General features: G+C 38.2%; 1 long non-coding RNA gene across 1 annotated transcript; it reads left to right on the forward strand.

The window, feature by feature from the left end:
- The first annotated feature begins 251 nt into the window (after positions 1–251).
- LOC145270601 (uncharacterized) lies at positions 252–10,958 on the forward strand. Its single transcript, XR_013865464.1, has 2 exons — positions 252–526; positions 9,717–10,958. It is a non-coding gene; the product is annotated as an uncharacterized LOC145270601 (long non-coding RNA).
- Positions 10,959–11,086: the final 128 nt, after the last annotated feature.

Below are 11,086 nucleotides of genomic sequence, written 5' to 3' on the forward strand. Positions count from 1 at the left end.
TGCAGGAGGGTAGTCAGACCAATGAATACGTAGGTCACTTTTCTTTTTGTATATATATGTTTTAGTTTAATTCTTATCAATTTTTTTTTTCTTCTTGTCTTTGAGAAGAGGGAGAATGTTGCATGAGGAACTATTCAGGGTGTTCACCGTTTGGAGTTAAGCCCCTTGGGACGACTTATGTTTACAGAGGAGAATAAAGACGCACACATTAAACTAATTAACAGATATTTTTACACGAGGAACGAAATAATGATGACACCGTGTTATTACGATGACCTTTAAATTCAGTTGATTTTCTCTTTAAATAATTTCACGTTTAAATCGTGTTTTTCATCTTTTATTTTTGATTTTTTATATTTTCATATATTTTATTTCTTAATGAATTGGACACACTAAACAAAAGTTGTATGAATTTACTAAAGAAATCCTTACAAGGAAAAAAAAATTCTGTTTTGAACACAAAGAACAAAACAAAAAAACAAATTCATCCCGCCTTTTTTTTCGTATTGAATTCATGGAATAAAAGGTGAGTATTTAGTATTTAGTACATTTTTAATTTAATCTTAAACATTAAAATAAGTTTATTTTTTTTATTGTAATCCTATGAAAATATTGATTCTGTCATGGTTTATAACAAACGTGAATAAAATATATGAATTTCCGATTTGAAAAATCTCCTAAAAATATATTCTTCAATCTGAGATTTATATTGTCGTCAAAACTGTGTTTATTTTAGTAAAACTTATGTGATTTTCTGTTAAAATAATAATGTTTACCATCAACACAATATTTTTTTTAATTGTCGTTAAACAATTCCGTTTGAGTTTTTATGCTTTATCCAGTATTTTACATTTAAAAATAGAAATCACGATACGTGTGAATGTATGTTCCGTATTGAAACCATCATGCTATTATTTAAAAATCCTTTCTTAACATCGGGAGGGGATGGTTTTAACTTAAACACACTATTTAAAATATCGCGCGGTAACAGATGCACAGGCAACAATTCATCACTTTCTTTTATAAAGTTGACATGAAATGAATACTCATTTATTGGCCATCACAAATTAACAGAAATTTAATGTAGAAAAACATTGTTGTAAAATATTTGCAACCGTAGTTTACTCCCACTAAGAATTTAAAATCTTCTTTTTATTACGTTTCAAATGTCTCAAATATTTTCTGCAAAAGGGAAATAAAACCGTAATAAATATTTAAGATTTTAGAGTAGGGTATCACTTTCCATTATAAATTTAATGTAAACTGAACACCGATTTAATTGCCAGACAATTACCAACAAAACGTAATCATTCCCAGTTTCTAAATTTGTCATACGATGAGGAGGGGGCCTCCGATTGATTTTTGCTTTCTGACGTCTTTCTTTTTTTGGGGGAGAAAATAGTTTACATTTTTAAAACTATTCTTTACTTTCACAATTAAATATACAAAGGAGTGTCAGCGTCACTGTTACATTTTATTGGGTGGAATTATACTAGTATTGTGGTTAATTTTCAATTTTTTGAGAGATTAATGGGATTCCCGAGGTAACTGTTGCATGTCAGCTATTTTTCTTCTTGTTCGAATGAAGACTCGGCACTAGTTTTTTATTATTTATTTATTTATTTAAAAAAAAACGCTTCAAAGCATAAACAAAATCTTATCCTGGTTGCTGGAAGAATCAATCACTTATCTGCCTTTAACAACATTTTAATGTATTTGTTCTTTGATCACGTTTATTTTGATTATTTAATTGTTTGGTAAAAATGCTAATTAACAAAGACACTTGGTCCATACTAAGAATGGCTTTCTAAATAATAACCTTATTATTAATTAAAAGAGGTTGTGTTCATTTGAAACAGAACAAAAAAATAAAATGGGTGAGTAAAAACTGCCCCCATCCAAATCTATAATTAAAATTTAAGAATAATTGAACAACCCCCATCTTGGATCATTTTGGTAAATTCAGTTGTAATTTTCATTTTATATATATATATATATATATATATATATATATATATATATATATATATATATAATGAAAATTACAATTGAATATATATATATATATAAAATAAAAATTACAATTGAATATATATACATATATATATATATATATAAAATGAAAATTACAATTGAATATATATATATATATATATATATATAAAATGAAAATTACAATTGAATATATATATATATATATATATATATATAAAATGAAAATTACAATTGATTATATATATATATATATATATATATATATATTCAAAATATGAGATTAGAAAGACAACCACATGCGTATCTGTATTTTTTAAATAAACAAAATATTTATTTAAAGTTTCAAATTTTCGGCTTATAAAGCCTTCATCAGGAACATATATCTAAAGTAATGGCCGAAACACTAGAGGATGACCTCCAATCAGTAGTTCAGTCAGGGTTCAAAAGAGAGTCGCAAATCTGATAGGCCCTAAACTGGCATCTAAGCTTCAGCCTCTGTCCCATCGACGAAACGTTGCATCTCTCTGCCTGTTCTACAAGTATTTTAATGGTGAATGCTCTGATGAACTGCAAGTATTGAACACCCTCGACAGACCCGACAAGCTGCAAAATCCCACCCCCACACTGTAGAAATCCCTAGATATAAAAGATCTTTCTACTCCGGTAGTTTCTTCCCCAGAACCGCTAGACCCTGGAATTCCATTCCAGGTCACTGCTTCCCCAACTGTACTGACATGCAGAAGTTCAAGTGCAACGTGTCGTTTGGCAGAGTTTGTTGGTCGAAGTAGAGAGTGTGTATTGTCAGTCCAGTGGGTAGCGCCGGAATTCGAAATATGAGATTAAAAAGACAACCGCATGCGTATCAGTATTTTTTTAAATAAACAAAATATTTATTTAATGTTTCAAATTTTCGGCTTATAAAGCCTTCATCAGGAATTTTCTTTTTAAACAATACAATATATTTTTTTCCTCACGTGCCATGGTGTCGTTTGGCAGAGTTTGTTGGTCGAAGTAGAGAGTGTGTATTGTCAGATACGCACGCTGTCCTCTTTCTAATCTCATATTTTGAATTCCGTTTCCCCGTGCTTCTAAAAAGTGGATTACTACTAAACTACCCATTCGCGAGCGCTACCCACTGGACTGACAGTACACACTCTCTACTTCGACCAACAAACTCTGTGGAACGACACCATGGCACGTAAGAAAAATATATATATATATATATATATATATATATATATATATATTGTATTGTTTTAAAAGAAAATTCCTGATGAAGGCTTTATAAGCCGAAAATTTGAAACTTTAAATAAATATTTTGTTTATTTAAAAAAATACAGATACGCACGCGGTTGTCTTTCTAATCTGATATTTCAAATTCCGTTTCTCCGACACTACCGAAAGCCCCGAAAACCAACGCAACGACAATAAAGACCGATGGGCGAAATCCCATGACTCAATCTCCGGGCAAAAGGAAGGAAACGGACCAGAAGAGGGGGCAAAACCAGTGTACGACACCACAGGAGGACTGGCCAGAGTTAGCCCCAAACAAAAGGGCCACGCAGCAGCAACAACAGAGCCAGCAGCAGAAGGAAAAGGCAGTGGCAGCCGATCCCCTCCCCGGTCCATCAAACACCAAACAGGACGAGACTACGGCATGGGGCCCTCCGGAGCTGGAGCAGATGACACCCGATGATTATAGGGAACTCTTCAACTCCACTTACAAGGATGTCACGAAGGGAACAACCGTCATAACCCTTCCGGGACAGATTGAAAAATTGGAGAAGAGAGTTCTCTCCCTGCTCACCTCTGACCTCAAGACCAGGAGTTTTACGGGTGTCAACAAAGACACCATGGTGGAAATCCTCATTGACTTGAACATTTTGGCAAGTTATATATGCAGGAGAAGTTTTGCCATGTTGGACATTCTGCTCCCCAGAGAGGAGGATGCAAAAGACTGGCCAGGACTGAACACAGAAGCAGGAACATTCGGCTCCAGTCAGTATACCTCGGCGGGAGGAACACTACTGTCTCAGTACTGAATGTCCCATGCTACATGACCGGAAAACAAGTCGGGGCCATACTGAGTCAGTATGGTGAGGTGGAGGCAGTCGCCCCAGCCCGCGGTCGACGCAATGTTTTGACTGGGGACTACAAAGTTCGGATGGTCCTGGGCAAGGACAGTTTTGACAACATTCCAGCCATGCTCAAGTTTTGAGAGCAGACCATGACACTGATCGTGGAGAGGAGAAAACCTCACTGCTGGCACTGCCAGTTGAGGGGACACATGGCCAAGGACTGTCCTAAAAGGCAACCAGCGAACCCCCGGGAAAAGTCCCCACCAAATTACCCGCTAAAACCCCAGCAGAGGTACAAGCCACAGCCCCAGCCGCAGGCAATTCCAACCCGGCAGCAGAAGCAGGTTGGGCAACGGTCACAAGGAAGGGCAGACCAAACAAAAATCTGCCCAAACCAATAACGACCAAAACCCAACCCAAAATCACCCCGATGGACACTCAAGTGCCCTCTTCCTCAAACAAGAGGAAGAGATCACGTGGGAGACAGCCACAGACACAGAAGAGACAACATCAGAGGCTGATATCCCCTCCCCTACTCCCCCTGCACCCACTCCCCCTCCAGTCAAGGAAAAACACACCCCACCAATCTGCATGGAACGGACAAAGAGACTCCCCTTCCTTCCAGAAGGAAGGATATGTGAGACGGGCCCTCTGCAGCCAACAACAGAACTGAAAGGCCAGCAGAAGGTCTGCTATACACAGCTAAAAAACTTTATTTACGTCGGTAGCGATACTGTCACCGACCCAACCAAGTTCAAGGACGCTCCCTTGTTGACCAAATTTATTAGAGTCAACAAGGATTCCAGGACTGAGGCCCTCTGGGCATGGATAGATGCCGCGAAGGATGCAATCCCAAGCCAGCAGCTGGTGGACACGGAGCATCCTTCGCTAAACAATTTAGTTTTTAAATGCGAGGGCAGAGTTCCTGTATATATTCACCCCTCCTTCTACAGGGCTTTAAAACTAATTTTTCACCTGGACGTGGGAGGTGTGGCCAAGAATGAAGTACCCTCTGCAGACTTACTGACCGGAAGCCTTGGACAGGCCTGCCACGTCCATACCCCCGATGATTTCAGGCCCGTGTGTGACACTGAATTAAGTAGGTGACCAAGACTTTAAACTTGGCTACTTATAATGTGAGGGGCCTCAGATGTCGAAGCAAGGCCGCACGCGTGCTTAGAGATCTGGTGCCCCTAAAGGTAGATATTGCCGCTATACAGGAGACCCACATTCCACAAGAGTGTGTCAAGGTGCTCCTGTAAGCTGAATCGTCGTTTTACAGGGAGAGGGAGTACAGACAGACAGTAAAGGATGAGCGGAAAGACATATGTAGCACACGCCTCCGCCCGACCCTTCAAGGACAATTTCCTTCGAACCCAACTCTTAACAGAGGATTTGACCTTGGCCTCTACTTCCGACCAGTTTTTCTTCAGCTGGAGACCCAGTCCGAACCACAAACCAAGGATCTGGACCAGGCCGTCGGTCCAACTGAAGATGCCCGGAAGTGAATTTACTCCAGTCCAGGCACCCAACTGCAGACCCACCGACTTACTGCGATTGAAGACGGCCCCCGTAACTTCTTCATATCGAGAAGGCACCTCGGTGACCACTTGAATGTCCGTGGGGCAAGACACGAACACGGTGACGTCCTCGGCCAACACGGAAACTCTGGCTCATGTGCCTCCAAAGAGAGCTATCCCGTGCAGGACTGGTGTAGTCGCCTCGTCCCTTAACTTGCGAAGGAGGGGTTCCAGCGCCAGGACATACAAGAGAGGCGACAGCGGACATCCCTGTCGTACCGACCAGAATACGGCAAAAGACTCCGACAGCTTACCGTTGATCTGCACTGCTACCGTCGGCCTGTCATACAGTACAGAGATCCACTTGCGGAAGTCCGGATTAAATCCGGCGGCCTCCAGCACAGATCCCAGGAACCTATGGTTCACCCTATCGAAAGCCTTGGACTGATCCAAACTGATCAGCACAGCCTCGGCGTCGTCTTCTGTCCCCTCTATGATCGTGCGTATCAGATGAAGATTGTCCTGAATTGATCTCCCCTTCACACATAGCTCTGGTCTGCTTCGATCAAGTCAGTGATGACAGCTTGCATCCGATTCGCAAGAACCTTGGCCAAAATCTTTAACTCTGTGTTTAGCAGAGTCAAAGGCCTGAAATCGTTTAAATCTTTCTCCTCACCATGCCGTTGACCTTTCCTCAGCAATGTGATCACTCCCTTGGTCACCTGGGATGGAGCCCTGAACAAACCAATGGTTGAACATATCCTTCAGAATAGGGACCAACATGGGCGACAGCCTCAAGTAGAATTCGTAGGGTAGACCATCAAGCCCCGGAGACTTGTTGCAGCCGACCTGCTTCAACGCAGTAAGGATCTCATGTTCCACGACAAGACCATCATAGCTAGCCGCTCGAGCCGCCATTAGGCGGGGCGAGTCTGCCAAATAGCTGCCAAACTCTTCAACCCTGAGTCTGGGTAGTTGGGTGAAGCGCTCTGATAGATACTTTCGAAACCCCTCGCAAATCTCCCGCGTCGACACGAGGGCATGCTGTTCCAGGTCGTTTACATTTCGAATGTACCCGTCCGAGCCGTGCTTTAGAGCAGCCTTATGCTCAACAGCGTCTACATTAATAGCCTCGTTCGAGACTTTCATTAGCCTAGCCCTAACTATCTGGCCCTCGTACCACTCGTTAGCCAAGCAGCTGAGGTCTTGTTTAGCTAGTGCTATCTCTAGGGGGTCCCCACCCTCCAATGCCTGGGTCAGCCTATTCTCTGTACGCTTCTTGGCCTTAGCCTTATCTAGTGCGAGGCGTTGGCTGTACTTGACCGAGAAACGTCTAATCTTAGCCTTGAGGCTAACCCACCACTTACTCCCGGTAACCGCCCCCACTAATGCCCGTTGGATTATCTCTGTAACCTTCAACTGGTAGTCCTCCAGCTCCAACAAGGTGCTGTTGAACTTCCAGTATCCAACCAGTATAGACCTAGGGCTCAAGTTCAGATGGGCCATAACTAGTTTATGGTCCGAGTGTCCTAAAAAGTGGAACGTGGGGCAAGATAGGAAATCTACATCGCCTCTTCTAACATCCGATCCAAGTAAGTACTTGGATAGGAAGGTGTATTAGGATGCCACGTCCACATCTCCCGCCCCAGGTGATCCAGGCGAAATCTGTCGACCAGGTCGCACGAAGCCATCAGGTCAGACAGACTGCTGTCACACCACGCCGACCCGCTAGTCCTCCCGACCTTATCTATCCTGGGATCAAGGATGGCATTCCAATCACCCATTAAGACTACCCTCTCCGGATCATCTACAAAGCCCTCCACCCGTCGAAAGAAGGAAGCCTTCTCCACAGTGGGGTTTTCATTAGTTAGCTTAAGATTCCACAGAGTGAATGAGGTATTGTGGTAAATGTTGCCAGTCAAGAGTAAAGTCGCCACAGACTCCATTTTTACTTTAGTTACAAAGACCCTGCAACACTCCCCTCCCCCGATCTTATAGGGTCTTGTGCCTAAATTTGTTTTGTCTTTTGGAGATTTTACTTTTTTAAATGTTTTAATTTTATATTGGAATTCTTTTAATTGTATTTTTTTCTTTAAACGAAATAAATTAAATATAAAGATCAAAGTGTAGTATCTGTTCTTACTACATGCTGTACTTATGTTTGTAACTTTTCCTTGCCCACATAGCTAAGATCAAAGTGTAGTATCTGTTCTTAATAGATGCTGTACTTATGTTTGTAACTTTACCTTGGCCACATGGCTAAGATTAAAGTGTAGTATATGTTCTTAACAGATGCTGCACTTACATTTGTAACTTTTCCTTTGCAATGGAAGGGGAAACCCTTCCATGCTAAGGCATTTTTAGTCGCATGCAAGTCACTCCATCGGTCGGTCTATAACACATTTATATTTTATTTTTTTTAAGCAAGGGGTATGGAGTAACATTTTTGTCCCCCGATTTATCAAAGAGGGAGTAATGTTTTCAATGGGTCCGTAGTCTGGATGATTGACGGATAGCCGTCCATTAGTTTTTCCTGAAATTTTTATTTACTGAAATCATTTCAGCCCATTTTTCGGTCATTTTAGTTTATCTTTAAGAATTTAATGTCAATCCTACATTCACGCATTTATTCATTACATGAGAGCACACGACTAATAGCTATTGGCCTTGTTTAATTCAGCTCAACGTATGACCTTAAACAACTTTATTTTATTATACTTACTGACACAGCATTGACTTTCAATCAAATGCTGACCGATAGCAAAGTTTTGAGTCGAAGGCGAAGGGGGACTGCAAATTCATTTTAATTTTAAATGGATTGTTTTGCTTTATACAACTCTCTAAATGCATGAAAGTACGCCCCACATAATCAGCATCTCATTGGAATTTAAACTTATAAACAACATTACCGCAGTTGATATAAAGCACACTCTCTTTGCTCAAAAGACAGGTAGGTCTCATAGTATATATCAAACTTAAAGGATGCAATTCTCTATCTATATAAGAGCCAGGTACGTCCAAGGATGGAATACTGTTGCCACATCTGGGCAGGAGCTGCTAGAAAGGACTTATCCTGCCTTGATAGAGTTCAAAATAGACTTTGAAGCCTTGTACGAGATGTCCTTTTCTCTTTCCTGCAACCTCTATCTCACAGAAGAGATGTTGCGAGTTTGTCTCTGATGTATCGTTATTTTCATGGAAAGTGTTCGACTTCAGTCTATTGTCCCCCCCGCCAAACTTTCATAAGAAACACTCGTCTAGCTGAAAACACTATCAATAATTCCCCCACTCTTTATCTGTGCCTAAACCTAAACGTAGATTCCATGAACAAAGCCTCTTTCTTAGAACTGCACGCCTGTGGAATTGTCTTCCGTTTTCCTGCTTTCCGGCTGACTTCAATATGGTTGTGTTCAAGTCTAACGTAAATAAGTTCTTGATGAACCGTTCCATATAAGTTATCAAATTTACCGAATTTTCATTACTATCGATTACTATATTGTTCAATTTCTACTGTACATTCTTTAACCCTTATCCTTGAGTTGCCTCTTGGCCTTGATAATGTGGTGATGCCTGTGTAAAAACAAAATGGAAACCAGTTATGATAATACTTACAATCTGTCTTTCAATTATACACTTTTCTCAAAAATGTAATTTGAAATAAAGTATACATTTTAAAAGCATATTTATTTTCATAATTTAAAACCTCCCTTTTTTAATAAGATCTTGATAACAATTTTAATGAATATTTTCCTGATCCTATCTATTTTAGAGTACAGTCCGTTAGGTGTATCACTCCTGAAAGCTCTACGTATCAAAGTATAATTGAACCAGTCTTTCGTTATTTGGATAGAAAACGTTCACTAAAAAAAGTCAATTACATGTAAATGATAGCGACAGTCAAAAGAATGAATCAAATCTCAGTTTGAAATTCTCATTCAAAGTAAAACGTATTAACGTGTGATAATGAATACCATGTAAACGGAGACAATTTTTATTTGAATAATTAACACAAAATAATGAATTAATTTAGAGTCTGAAAGTTTAGAAATATTTTACCATTTAAAATAAATCGAACTGAATGTAAATACAAAAAAAAATAAATTTAATCTATTTTTATTTGCAGATATTCATGGTTGAACAATTTTGCTGACGTTGAACTTTTATAAACATTTACTGTTGAAAAGATTATTTGAACTGATCATTATTATTCTAAACATTTACTGGTATTGTATTTAAACTGATCATTATTTTTCTAAACATTTACTGGTAAACAGATGTATTTGAACAGATCATTATTTTTATAAACATTTACTGGTCAACAGATGTATTTGAACCGATCATTATCTTCTAAACATTTACTCGTCAACAGGTGTATTTGAACTGATCATTATTTTTATAAGCATTTCCTGGTGAAAAGATGTATTTGAACTGATCATTATTTTTCTAAACATTTACTGGTGAAAAGATGTATTTGAGCTGATCATTATTTTTCTAAACATATACTGGCCAACAAATGTATTTGAACTAATTATTTTTCTAAACATTTACTGGTAAACAGATGCATTTGAACTAATTATTTTTATAAATATTTACTGGTGAAAAGATGTATTTGAACTGATCATTATTATTCTAAACATTTACTGGTGAAAATATTTATTTGAGTTAATCATTATTTTTCTAAACATTTACTGATGAAAAGAGGTATTTGAACTAATCATTATTTTTATAAACATTTACTGATGAAAAGACGTATTTGAACTAATCATTATTTTTATAAACGTTTACTGGTCAACAGATGGATTTGAACTGATCATTATGTTTATAAACATTTACTGGTGAAAAGATGCATTTGAACTGATCATTTTTCTAAACATTTACTGGTTAACAGATGTATTTGAACTGATCATTATTTTTCTAAACATTAACTGATGAAAAGAGATATTTGAACTGATCATTATTTTTCTAAACATTAACTGACGAAAAGATGTATTTGAACTGATCATTATTTTTCTAAACATTTACTGGTGAAAAGACGTATTTGAACTGATCATTATTTTTGCTAAACATTTACTGGTGAAAAGACGTATTTGAACTGATCATTATTTTTATAAACATTTACTGGTGCTAAGATGCATTCTTGTGAAATATGTGATGAATCAGATTTCATAACGCATATGGAAACTCACAGTGCAGAAAATTCATATTCTCGTGAAATATGTGAATATATTTGTTCTGATGAGTCAAATTCAATAACACTTATAGAAACTCACAGTGCAGAAAATTCATATTCTTGTGAAAAATGTGAATATATTTGTTCTGATGAAATAAATTTAATAACACATATGAAAACTCACACAGAGAAAAAGGCATATTTATGTGAAGTGTGTGATTATTCTAGTTCTAGAAAATCATATTTAAAGTCACATATGAGAACTCACACTAGGAAGAAACCATATTCTTGTGAAGTGTTTGGATATTCTTTTTCTAGGAAAC

Source organism: Euprymna scolopes, chromosome 46 (genome assembly GCF_053919585.1).
Source record: "Euprymna scolopes isolate OS-2025 chromosome 46, ASM5391958v1, whole genome shotgun sequence".
Taxonomy (NCBI): domain Eukaryota; kingdom Metazoa; phylum Mollusca; class Cephalopoda; order Sepiida; family Sepiolidae; genus Euprymna; species Euprymna scolopes.